Source organism: Myotis brandtii, unplaced genomic scaffold (assembly GCF_000412655.1).
Source record: "Myotis brandtii unplaced genomic scaffold, ASM41265v1 scaffold1052, whole genome shotgun sequence".
Classification (NCBI taxonomy): Eukaryota; Metazoa; Chordata; class Mammalia; order Chiroptera; family Vespertilionidae; genus Myotis; species Myotis brandtii.
The window spans coordinates 1-11202 of NW_005353545.1; positions in this window are offsets into that span (position 1 = coordinate 1).

The following is an 11202-nucleotide window of genomic DNA, read 5'->3' on the forward strand; positions in this document are numbered from 1 at the left end:
GGGGGCCCCGAGGGTGGAGCCGGTGCAGCAGGCTCAGTGCTTAGCTCTGCGCAGGCCACGCGAGCCCAGGGGGCAGTGCTGGAGCAGCGGGCAAGGGGCTTAGCTCTTTTCGGGCTTTGCTCTTCACTTGCCACACCAGCCTTCGCTCGCTGCACCTGCCCAGGGCCAGCGGGCTTTGCTCCATCGCTTGGTGCCTATATATGCAAATTAGCTGCCATCTTTGTTGGTGGTTAATTTGCATATCGCCCTGATTAGCCAGTGGGAAGCGTAGCAAAGGTATGGTCAATTACCCTTTTTGTCTTTTATTAGTTAGGACTAGAGGCCCTGAGCATAATTAAATCATGTGCGTGTAGGGTCCCCTAGGCCTAGCCTGCCATTAGAGCCTTGTCGCTGCACTGCAATGCCTTGCACACTCCACAGCTGCCACACCACCCCTCTCTCCCTCCACAATTGGGGCCTATCCAGAGGGCTGGCCACAGGGGGGAGGGGCCACAGGAGGTTGGCCGGCCTGGGAGAGGGGCTGCGGGAGGTTGGCTGTGAGAGCACACTGACCAGCAGGGAGCAGCTCCTGCTTTGAGCGTCTGCTCCCTGGTGGTCAGTGCATGTCATAGTGGGCTGATTGGCCAGTCGTTTTCTGTTGTAATGGTCGCTTAGGCTTTTATATTTATAGACTAGTGGTCCAGTGCACGAATTAATGCGCATTGAAAGGGAATTAATTAGAAGAAATATTTTAATATCACTATTTGCCCTTTAAAATAGAAGTGTCAGAGATTAAAAAAAATTAGAAAAATGTATATGAAAGTAATATATAAATTTATTAACAAATAAATAACATTATAACAACAACAAAATCATGATATAAAATCAACAAAAACATGATATAAAAACAACATTGATACAAACAATGACTGATAAATTGATTAAACTTATTCTATTATCTCCCTGTATACCACATTAAGAGTAAAAACACTTTCAGGGTACTTGACTAATTTCCCTTGTGATGAAGAACTTACAACTTTAACATCACATGCTCTACAAACTCGAGAGATAGCAACATATAATTGACCATGTTCAAAAACGGGTTCAGGTAGGAATATACCTACTCTGTCTAGAGTTTCTCCTTGTGATTTATTAATAGTCATTGCAAATTCTAGCATCATGGGAAACCATCATCGAATCAATTTAAATGGAGGCCAGTATCGGATGGGGACAAATTAATTCTTGGAATCAGAACAACTTCTCCTTCTGTAGATCCTGTTAATACTTCAGCTTCGATAATGTTAGGTCACAATCTTTTGATAATAAATCTAGTACCATTACAAAGACCCCATTTACCATTAAAATTTCTCAGTAGCATGATGATTACACCTACTTTCAATTTTAATTTATGACATGGCATTCCCGAAAGAGTAATACTATTAAGAAATTATATGGGAAATTTTTTATTTTCTGCATCATCCTTTGAATTGATGGAATCATCAAATATTTGTGAAAATCTCCATCAAGTATATCCAAAATTTCTTTACTTAATTTTTGAACGTGCTCAATTTTAGGACAGAGAATTGCACATTTAGATATACTTTTAATATTATCTATAAATATACAGTACTATTTCCAAAGGTAGCTTCAATAATAGATCCATTACTAATCATTCCACGGGGATTTCAATAATATCTATTCCTAAATGAAAACTGCTACTAAGTTTACCATCTTTAAGTTTTACTAACCATCCACTATAAGCTGAATCCTCTGATCTCATATTTAAGAGACAACTTTCTGAAACATCCCCAAACACTACAGTACTTTAAACTCATTGTACTATGACTGATCGCATAGCATGCGGCACAACACTGAGACATTGCCAAAAGTCCCCTTCGAGATGGAGAACTTTCCCACCAAATGCAACATTCAAATTCATAATTCCTCTTAGTAATCTATCCATGGCGTTTAGAGCATGAGTGATGCCATGGTGCACTCATCAATAATGAGAAGGTGGGCCTTTTTAATGCTTTTAGCAAATTCACTCTTTATATCAAGTCTAGAAATTGAAGTTTCATTTAATGGAACTGATCATTTATATTGGGAATGAAAGGTTCTTCCACCGAGAAGTAAATTTGCAGCAATTCCTGTAGACGCTGTGGGTAAAACAGTACCTCCATGACCTCTAATATAATGTATTAAAACTTTATAAAGATATCTTTTCCACTACCAATTGGACCATCCAAGAAAAAGCATTTGGCGCATACAGTTTAATCTTTGATGGCAGAAGTTAAAGTCTGAAAGGCTGCCAACTGTTCCTTGTTCAGAGAATTGATCAAAACTTCTGCCTGTTATTGCTCATATGATTCATCACATGTATTTGTGTCATTAATAAAGAATAGTCTGGAAGTTTTAAATGCAAACATTTTATTCCATGCAATGTGAATACTTGTTGAATTTTGTTAAGGGCATGCATTTCACAGTTCATAAAGCTACCTTCTCTTTGGTATAATTTCCTACAAAAATCTTCAATAAAATAAGATTTATTCTCGTCCTATAATTTGTCTGCATCAGGACATCCAAACATGCAGATATATGCAAAAAGTTTCCATAATTGTTTGGGCATATTAAGGATAATCGCATCATCAGTCGTACCTTTCCAGATAGTGTCATCGATTAATAATCCTCTATGTTTAGCAGCTTCATGAAATGTATCATAAACTACACCTCCTACAGTTCGCAGATCAGCAAAACTTATCGCACCTTTTACATGCAGAAGCAAAAGTCTAAGGTAATATTGTTCTGGTTCTCTAAAACTCACAGTGAACAGTCTACCTAATACTTTATTTCCACCCTTTTGGCGTCGTCTCCATAAGAATTATTAAACACATAATGCTGTGGAATCTCCCAATAATAACAATTACTATTATTATTATGCGTCAGAATCTTCTCTATTAAATAAGAACCAAGCCATCAAAGTCGAGTTATGCCTTTTAGCCCTATCTATACCTTCAGCAAAATCATTGGTATGAAAATACAAATTCTAATCATTTGGCAAATGAATAATTTTGTGATTGCATGGGATTGGTCATGCATTCGCATTGCAAAAAGTCTCCAAACAGCCTCAGGAGCACTCACATAACTGGAGTCAACGAAGTCCTGTACTTCATCATGATTGATATTTTTTTTTCAGAAATTTGAATATTTGCACAATCATGTCCTTTTTAGACATATTTAAATAAATATTTGACACTTTTAACCAATGCGCAGACTTAAACATTTACATGACAGTTATATTTCAGGCACAAATACTGGTTATAAGGGACAAACGACAACTTTATTTCCAATAGACATTGTGCTAGCAGATCTTCATTTGTATTTTGGATATCCGTTAATATTTCCAATGGTCACATTTTGAAATTCTTTAGGATATCCCTTTGAACATTTTCCATTTTCCATACATGGACCTTTTGGATTTTATATTCCACATGGTCCATCTACCATATTTGATTTTGAAATTTGAAAAAGTCGAGGACACTGGTCTTCATTCAGAATTTCTGCCTTAACTATAATGATCAATGTCATATTCTGTTCATAACCTGGATTCACTATCTTACATCAATAATATGTGAGCATGAGGCAGTCCGCATTTCTAAAATTCAATGACATGAATTTTAGCTCTAACTTGGCCAAATAAATTGAATTTACAGATATCATTTAAAAGACCATTCAGCTTAATATTAAAAACCCTGGCTAACAATTCAGGTCTGTTTTCAACTTTTAGCCAGCATTGTAAATTGTTTATAATATTTGGGGTGGCACATCATGGTTATGAATAAATCGAACTTGCCATACTTTGTTACAATTGCCATAGCATCTTGATATCACTGCTGCATATTTCTGGGTAAATGTCAAAAGATGACAGAAGTATTATCATTTTACCAATTGTCACATTGTCATTTTCTGATCTAGATGTGAGATAACCCATCAAACCACTATATTTTTGAACTTTCAACTTACATTCGTTTGCTTTGATGAAATTTATCCAATTGGCCTCCATTTTAGCATATGATTCCATAATAAACTGTTGAGTTAATTTTTCTGCATTTAAAATATGATTGAATGTGTCCTGGAATGTGTCCTGGACAGAGAGATGAAATCCATAATACTGCATTTGTGTGACTCATGCCCTTACATTTTGTCTAGTATTATTGTTGATTACACTATCATCTCTGAGTCTTAATGCAATATCTGTTCCCCAGCCTTTTTCACCATGTGGAACAAGAATAGGATATGTCATTGCATCTAATGTAGGAAACAGGATACTGTTTTGTTTCAGTTTAGTGGCATTCAGATGATTGAAATCTGGTTTACAATGAATGAGCAATTCCCTTTCAAAAGGAGGTTCTCCATCTTCATCTCTGAATATGATGGCACCTCAGTTACACAGGGATAATTATATCTACCCGGATCAATATTATAGTCATATTTAATCGCCATTGTTACTTCCTTGGGAGCAATACCTGCTTCAGATTGGGCTTCCTTTTCTACCTCATTGTGTCTTGTATGATTTTGTTAATTTGTTTATTTCATGCATGATGTTGTTGAAGTTGATCATGAGTCTTTCTGAGCAAGCTTGGTTTTCTGGCATTGCTAATCTTTTACTTGTCACTTTAGCCGTATCTAAAATATAGAGTTGAGCAAACTTTGAGAAACACCATTCAAAATGCAACAAGGAGGACACTAAACCACATCCTGCCCAAACCTGAGAGCCCCACCTGGGCCCTGCCCAAGGTGTGGAAGGGAATTCAAACTGTAGTCTGGCCCCTCCAGGTCGGACCTCAGCAAGGCTGCCCTCTGGATCCAGTTTGGAGCTCCCAGACCTCCTGGGACTGGCCACTGAAGAAGCTGCCCAGCCCTGACAAGGCCCCACAGACTTACATCACCAGGTCGTTACATCAGGTAATGACTGTGGTGGCAGGTAAGCTGATCTCATTTTTGACACTGGGCCACTTATCTGGCCCTCTCCAAATTCACTGGGATCCTTGTCCCCTCCTCAGTCTCTATTATGGGGGTTGACAAATTAGTCTCATAGTCAGTAGCCACCTCACCTCTACAATGAATCTTACAAAATACCCCCATTCACTCTTTTCTCATTCTACCTCAGTGCCCGGCCAGGGTTACCATGCATTCCCTCATAAAACCCAGTTGTCCCAAACCACAGTCACCTACCTCAGTTTCACTCTTTGTAATATCTGCCCATTTGGGGTTGTACATCATGGTTATGAATAAATCGGGCTTGCCATACTTTGTTACAATTGCCATAGCATCCTGATATCACTGCTGCATATTTCTGAGACTACCCTCAAAGAGATGGAAGTATTATCATTTTACCAATTGGCACATTGTCATTTTCTGATCTAGATGTAAGATAATCCATCAAACCACTACATTTTTTAACTCTCAACATATATTGGTTTGCTTTAATAAAATTTATCTGATTGGCTTCCATTTTTAATATGAATTGACAATAAACTGTTGAGTTAATTTTCTTATATTTAAAAAAGGATTGAATGTATCCTGGACGGAGAAATGATCTATAATACTGCATTTGTGTGACTCATGTCCTTACATTTTGTCTAGTATTGTCAACTGCACTGTCATCTCAGAGTCTTAATGCAATATCTGTTCCCCAGCCTTTTTTACCATGTGGAACAAGAATAGGATAGGTCATTGCATCTAATGTAGAAAACAGGATACTGATTTGTTTCAGTTTAGTGGCATTCAGATGATTGAAATCTGGTTTACAATGAATGAGCAATTCCCTTTCAAAAGGAGGTTCTCCATCTTCATCTCTGAATATGATGGCACCTCAGTTACACAGGGATAATTATATCTACCCGGATCAATATTATAGTCATATTTAATCGCCATTGTTACTTCCTTGGGAGCAATACCTGCTTCAGATTGGGCTTCCTTTTCTACCTCATTGTGTCTTGTATGATTTTGTTAATTTGTTTATTTCATGCATGATGTTGTTGAAGTTGATCATGAGTCTTTCTGAGCAAGCTTGGTTTTCTGGCATTGCTAATCTTTTACTTGTCACTTTAGCCGTATCTAAAATATAGAGTTGAGCAAACTTTGAGAAACACCATTCAAAATGCAACAAGGAGGACACTAAACCACATCCTGCCCAAACCTGAGAGCCCCACCTGGGCCCTGCCCAAGGTGTGGAAGGGAATTCAAACTGTAGTCTGGCCCCTCCAGGTCGGACCTCAGCAAGGCTGCCCTCTGGATCCAGTTTGGAGCTCCCAGACCTCCTGGGACTGGCCACCGAAGAAGCTGCCCAGGCCCTGACAAGGCCCCACAGACTTATGTCACCAAAACAGAGCCTCAAGCAACAACTGTGGTGGCAGGTAAGCTGATCTCCTTTTTAAATGAGCCCTCTCCAAATTCACTGGGATCCTTGTCCCCTCCTCAGTCTCTATTATGGGGGTTGACAAATTAGTCTCATAGTCAGTAGCCACCTCACCTCTACAATGAATCTTACAAAATACCCCCATTCACTCTTTTCTCATTCTACCTCAGTGCCCGGCCAGGGTTACCATGCATTCCCTCATAAAACCCAGTTGTCCCAAACCACAGTCACCTACCTCAGTTTCACTCTCTCACCCCAAAAGACTCTAAATGCCTTATCTCCTTCATGACTGTCCCCTCTGCTGAACAAGAAATTTTCTCCTTTCTCAGGCTCACTGGCACTCTCACCTCCAGGTTCACAACTGTAGTCTTCTTGCAAAGCTCCCCTATGACATCACATGGCGAAGGGACCCCCTCACTGAGCCTTTAGACCCCAAGGCCAACATTCTCATCCCTTTAATGCTCTGAAAACTGCTCTGACCTCAGTGACTTCTCACCCCCTCCCCACCCCACCCTTCCCAAAAAACAACTTACTTAATAGTCTGGCTATCACCAGAAGCTGAGCTCATTATCTCCCAAATCTTAGCATGTTATCTCTAAGGAAAAATCCTGCAGTTTTGAATCCAAGCAGCTAGAGGCCTGGGAATAGGCTATGGGGCTTGCTCCCTACTCCCCCTGCCTTTTCTCCAACCTCATATACCTATACATAATTTTCCAAAGTCTTTATTAAGTTAAAGACTTTGGAGCATTGCTGTGTTAAATGATAAACATCTAAATATTTTAAAATAGCATACAATACTGAAACATTGATTGCTAGACACATTTTAATCCACCTGCTCTGAGTTTTTATTAAAGAAGGTCTCTTGTACTTTGTTGAATATATATTTTCTTGAAAGTAAGAGTGTTCATAAAGAGTGTTGATAAATGTCAATCTAAGAAATGTTGGCTGTTTACTTTTTGGTTATCATTGAAAAATTAAGGTTTCTAAGAGTGAAAAATTCTAATATATTTTTAAAAAAAGAAAAGGTCTGTACAAGTTGCTGAAGGTATGACAGAAAGAAAGAATATTAGAGCAGAAACACTTAATGTAAGGTCTTAGGCATGGTTATCATTTTTGAAGGACATAGAAAGAAGGTTTTAAGGCTAATTTGAAAGTGTGAAATTTGTGAAGGTTGCATATGTGATGAGAAGGAAAAGAGAAATGTTGAAAAACAAGGTTGCTGGATATTTCTTAAGTTAAACCAGAATATTCAGCAGCAGAATTTTAAGACAGGAGTATACATAATGCCTCAGACCCCCCAGCCTGCTCTTCAGATTGGCTGGTGGACGGGGGGCGGGGGGAGGGGGGGCATCTGTACTTCATAGGTCAAATGTATAAGTTTGCTTACTTTGCTTTTCAATAAAGGAGCATACTTTAAATACTTGATAAATTAGCTTTCACAATATAATTAAGGTCTCATATAAACTCATTCATATGAGAAGCCAATATTTTATGAGCAACTGGATCTAGTAAAGTCCAAAGTAAAATTTGCATACTTTTGGGTAGAGACCAAAAAGAAGTATATATATTTTAAATACACCATCTCTGGGGCTACTTAGGTCAATCCCCCTATTTCTTTTCAACTCCTTATGGGAAAAACCTTATCTGGATTTCTCTCTATTTGGGAAAATGAGAACAACAATCTTACTCACCTCTTTACTATCAAAAATACCTTCTGCTTAGAAAATCAAGGCATTTTCTTTCTCTGCAGAACCAAGACCTCTCTTTGTCTCCCAGCCAACTGGATGGGAGCCTGCACCCTAGTCTTTCTTGCCCCTGAATAACCATTGTCCCTAATAATCAGTCCTTTAAGGTTCCTCTCAGCACTCATTGTCTTTCTTCCTCTCCTTACCGACTTAGAGATAGCTGCAGGCCTAGGCACTGGATTAGGAGGAATAGCAGCCTCTCTTTCCTACTATCATATCCTATCCAAATACCTTGCAGATAGCTAGGATAATAACAAAAGTATTGTAGTGGTACAATACCAAATAGATTCCTTAGCAGAAGTTACCCTTCAAAATCGAAGAGGCCTTGAACTCCTCACAGCAGAAAAAGGGGGACTTGGTTTATTCCTTGGGGAAGAATGTTGTTTTTATCCCAACCAATCTGGCATAGTAAAAGATGGAGCCAAGAGATTAATTGATAAAGCCTCTTTAATTAGACAATAAGCAGCTGAATCTTGACTACAACCTTCCTCATGGATAACCTTTATCCTGCCTTTCTTAACACCTCTCATACTATTCCTATTTCTATCCATCAGACCCTATGCTTCTAAACTCTTCACACAATTCCTCCAAAAAATTACCCAAACTGTAGGACAGTGGAAAATCACCAGCCCTGCACGAGGGGGGTGCAAACCTTGAAGCTGTCTCCGGAGATAGATAGCCCCGGACACTAAGAACCGGCTGAGAAAGTTAGGTTCTGATTAATTGTTGAGATAAACTAGATGTGAGAATGCCCGGCAGCAGTGATAAACTCCCATGCTGTTAGGACGCAGCTCAGACCCCTTTGGAATTTCTTTGTTCCCTTTACTCCCTCCTACATGAGAGATTTACAGTTTGGCCATTTGGCCTGGGGTCTTGGCCAACAGGTCAAGCTGACATAGCAGACAGGATGTCTTGTTAGAAGATAACAAATGTTCCAGGAAGCCTCTGGCAGATGCATGTAACCAAAGAGTTAAGCAATAAGAAAGACCACTCCTCTTTGATCTCTTTGTTCTCAGTACGCCCCACCCCTGCTTCAAATGGTGCATAAAAGACTGTAACTGGAGCTGCTCAGGGTTGCTTCCCACGCGCGCTTTCTGCCTCGGAGGCAGCCCGGGTTCGAATCTGCTAATAAAGGAAACTCCCTCTCCAAATTGGCAAGGGAGAGGATCTGTTTCACCAAATTCTTGGCTTGTCGTGGTTTCTTGTCTAGCGGGCAGTTTCTCCTTATAACACAAACCACAACTCAAATGCAAATTAACCATGTTCTTCTTCTCCAAAGATAGAAATATCAACCTTTAAATACCATGGAACAACCTATCCAGACATTACATCCCCCAGGGAGAGCACAGGGGAGATAAAAATGAACATAAAGGAGGCAGCCACCCCAGAGGGTGAGACAGCAGACGAAGGATAACAAAGGCTGTGACCAGCCAGCCCACAGCCTCAACAGCCAGCACTAATCGATCAGAAGGACAATGAACTCCATCCAATCACAGTAGAACAGTGGTCTGCAAACTACAGCTCACGAGCAACATGCAGCTCTTTGGCCCCTTGAGTGTGGCTCTTCCACAAAATACCGACTTGTGCGCATGGGCCACGAAGTTTCAATCACACTGTACGTGCGTACCCGCACGTGGTATTTTGTGGAAGAGCCACACTCAAGGGGCCAAAGAGCTGCATGTGGCTCGCGAGTGCAGTTTGCCGACCACTGGGATAACCCATCATTTTCATTACCAGCTTCTAACAAACAAGAGTATGTTTATTATAATTTTCATTTTATATAAGTCCTCATTTAAAACTAACTTTCCAGCGTTTATAGATTAAAACCTTTAAAAAATCTCTTTAAAAAAAAAAGAAAATTAGGACAAATCTTCTGTTTAAGTTTAAAAAATTTGGCTCTCAAAAGAAATTTCAATCGTTGTACTGTTGATATTTGGCTCTGTTGACTAATGAGTTTGCCGACCACTGAACTAGAACATCCCCAGCCTCCTCCCCTTGCGGTTTTTGCACATAAAATTCAATGCCAAGGACAGTGGATGTGAGTCTAACCTTCCCGGGTTGGGGCTCCACTCCTATTCCCTCTAATAAACTTCCCTCTCACTCACTGAGTCCACCTAAATCCTGGAGCGACTCCAACCTTACAATCAGGACAGGATTCTCAGATTGTTCCCCAGTTGCATAAGGAAGAGGAAGGCAAGACAAGGGGTCTCATTTGTCTGTTGACCCTTGTTTTCACTTAGGCTTCCCTGCCTTCACAGAGGAAAGAATGACTGGTCCCATTCTCCAGCAGAGAGCATAGTCAGTCTCCTGAGTCACTGGACTCTTCTATGAGAAACTGACATCTTCTATGAGAAACTGACAAACCCAATCCTCATGAAACCCAAACTTGGGCCTAAAGTCAGATGATTTTAGAATGGGTTCCTGTGTCCAGATAAAACAACATTTTATCATTTGTTGCTTTCTTTTCCCTTTAGTTCTAATATTATCTCCCCAATATCGGGGCATGCCCCACCAGTGAACTATCTGGGGGAATCTTGTTATCTTTAATCCCATTTACTGGGTCTTGGGTCTTATAAGAGGAGGAATCCTTATTACATCCTTAGTACCTGGTTGTGTTCTCAATTTGAGGCTCAACCCTCCCGTTTTCTTGAGGTTTCTTACACTCTCCCTAGTTGCTTCCTCCATCTCTCACAGTGTCCCTTCTGGAAATATATCCAATTAGGGTGCCTCTTAGCTACTGGCAGGTGGATATAAATCCCTGACCCAGACTAAAGAGTCTTTGGGACTGCCTTATGCCATATGAGATCACTGATGGATATTAATAGAACCATAGGTTGCTTCGTATCTGGGACACATCTGTTATGTGCATACAACCTCCGGGATGACTGATCACCAAGGTATTAGTTACTTCCCCCAAAGTTTCTCATATATTGGTCTGTGCATGGAGTTATCTGGTCACTGCAGTGCTTGTCTGGGCCCTTCCTCTGCACTGCCCATCAACCTTTAATCAGAGTCTGCTTGCCCAATGGGCCACCACAGATCTCCTTCTCCCAAGGGTCA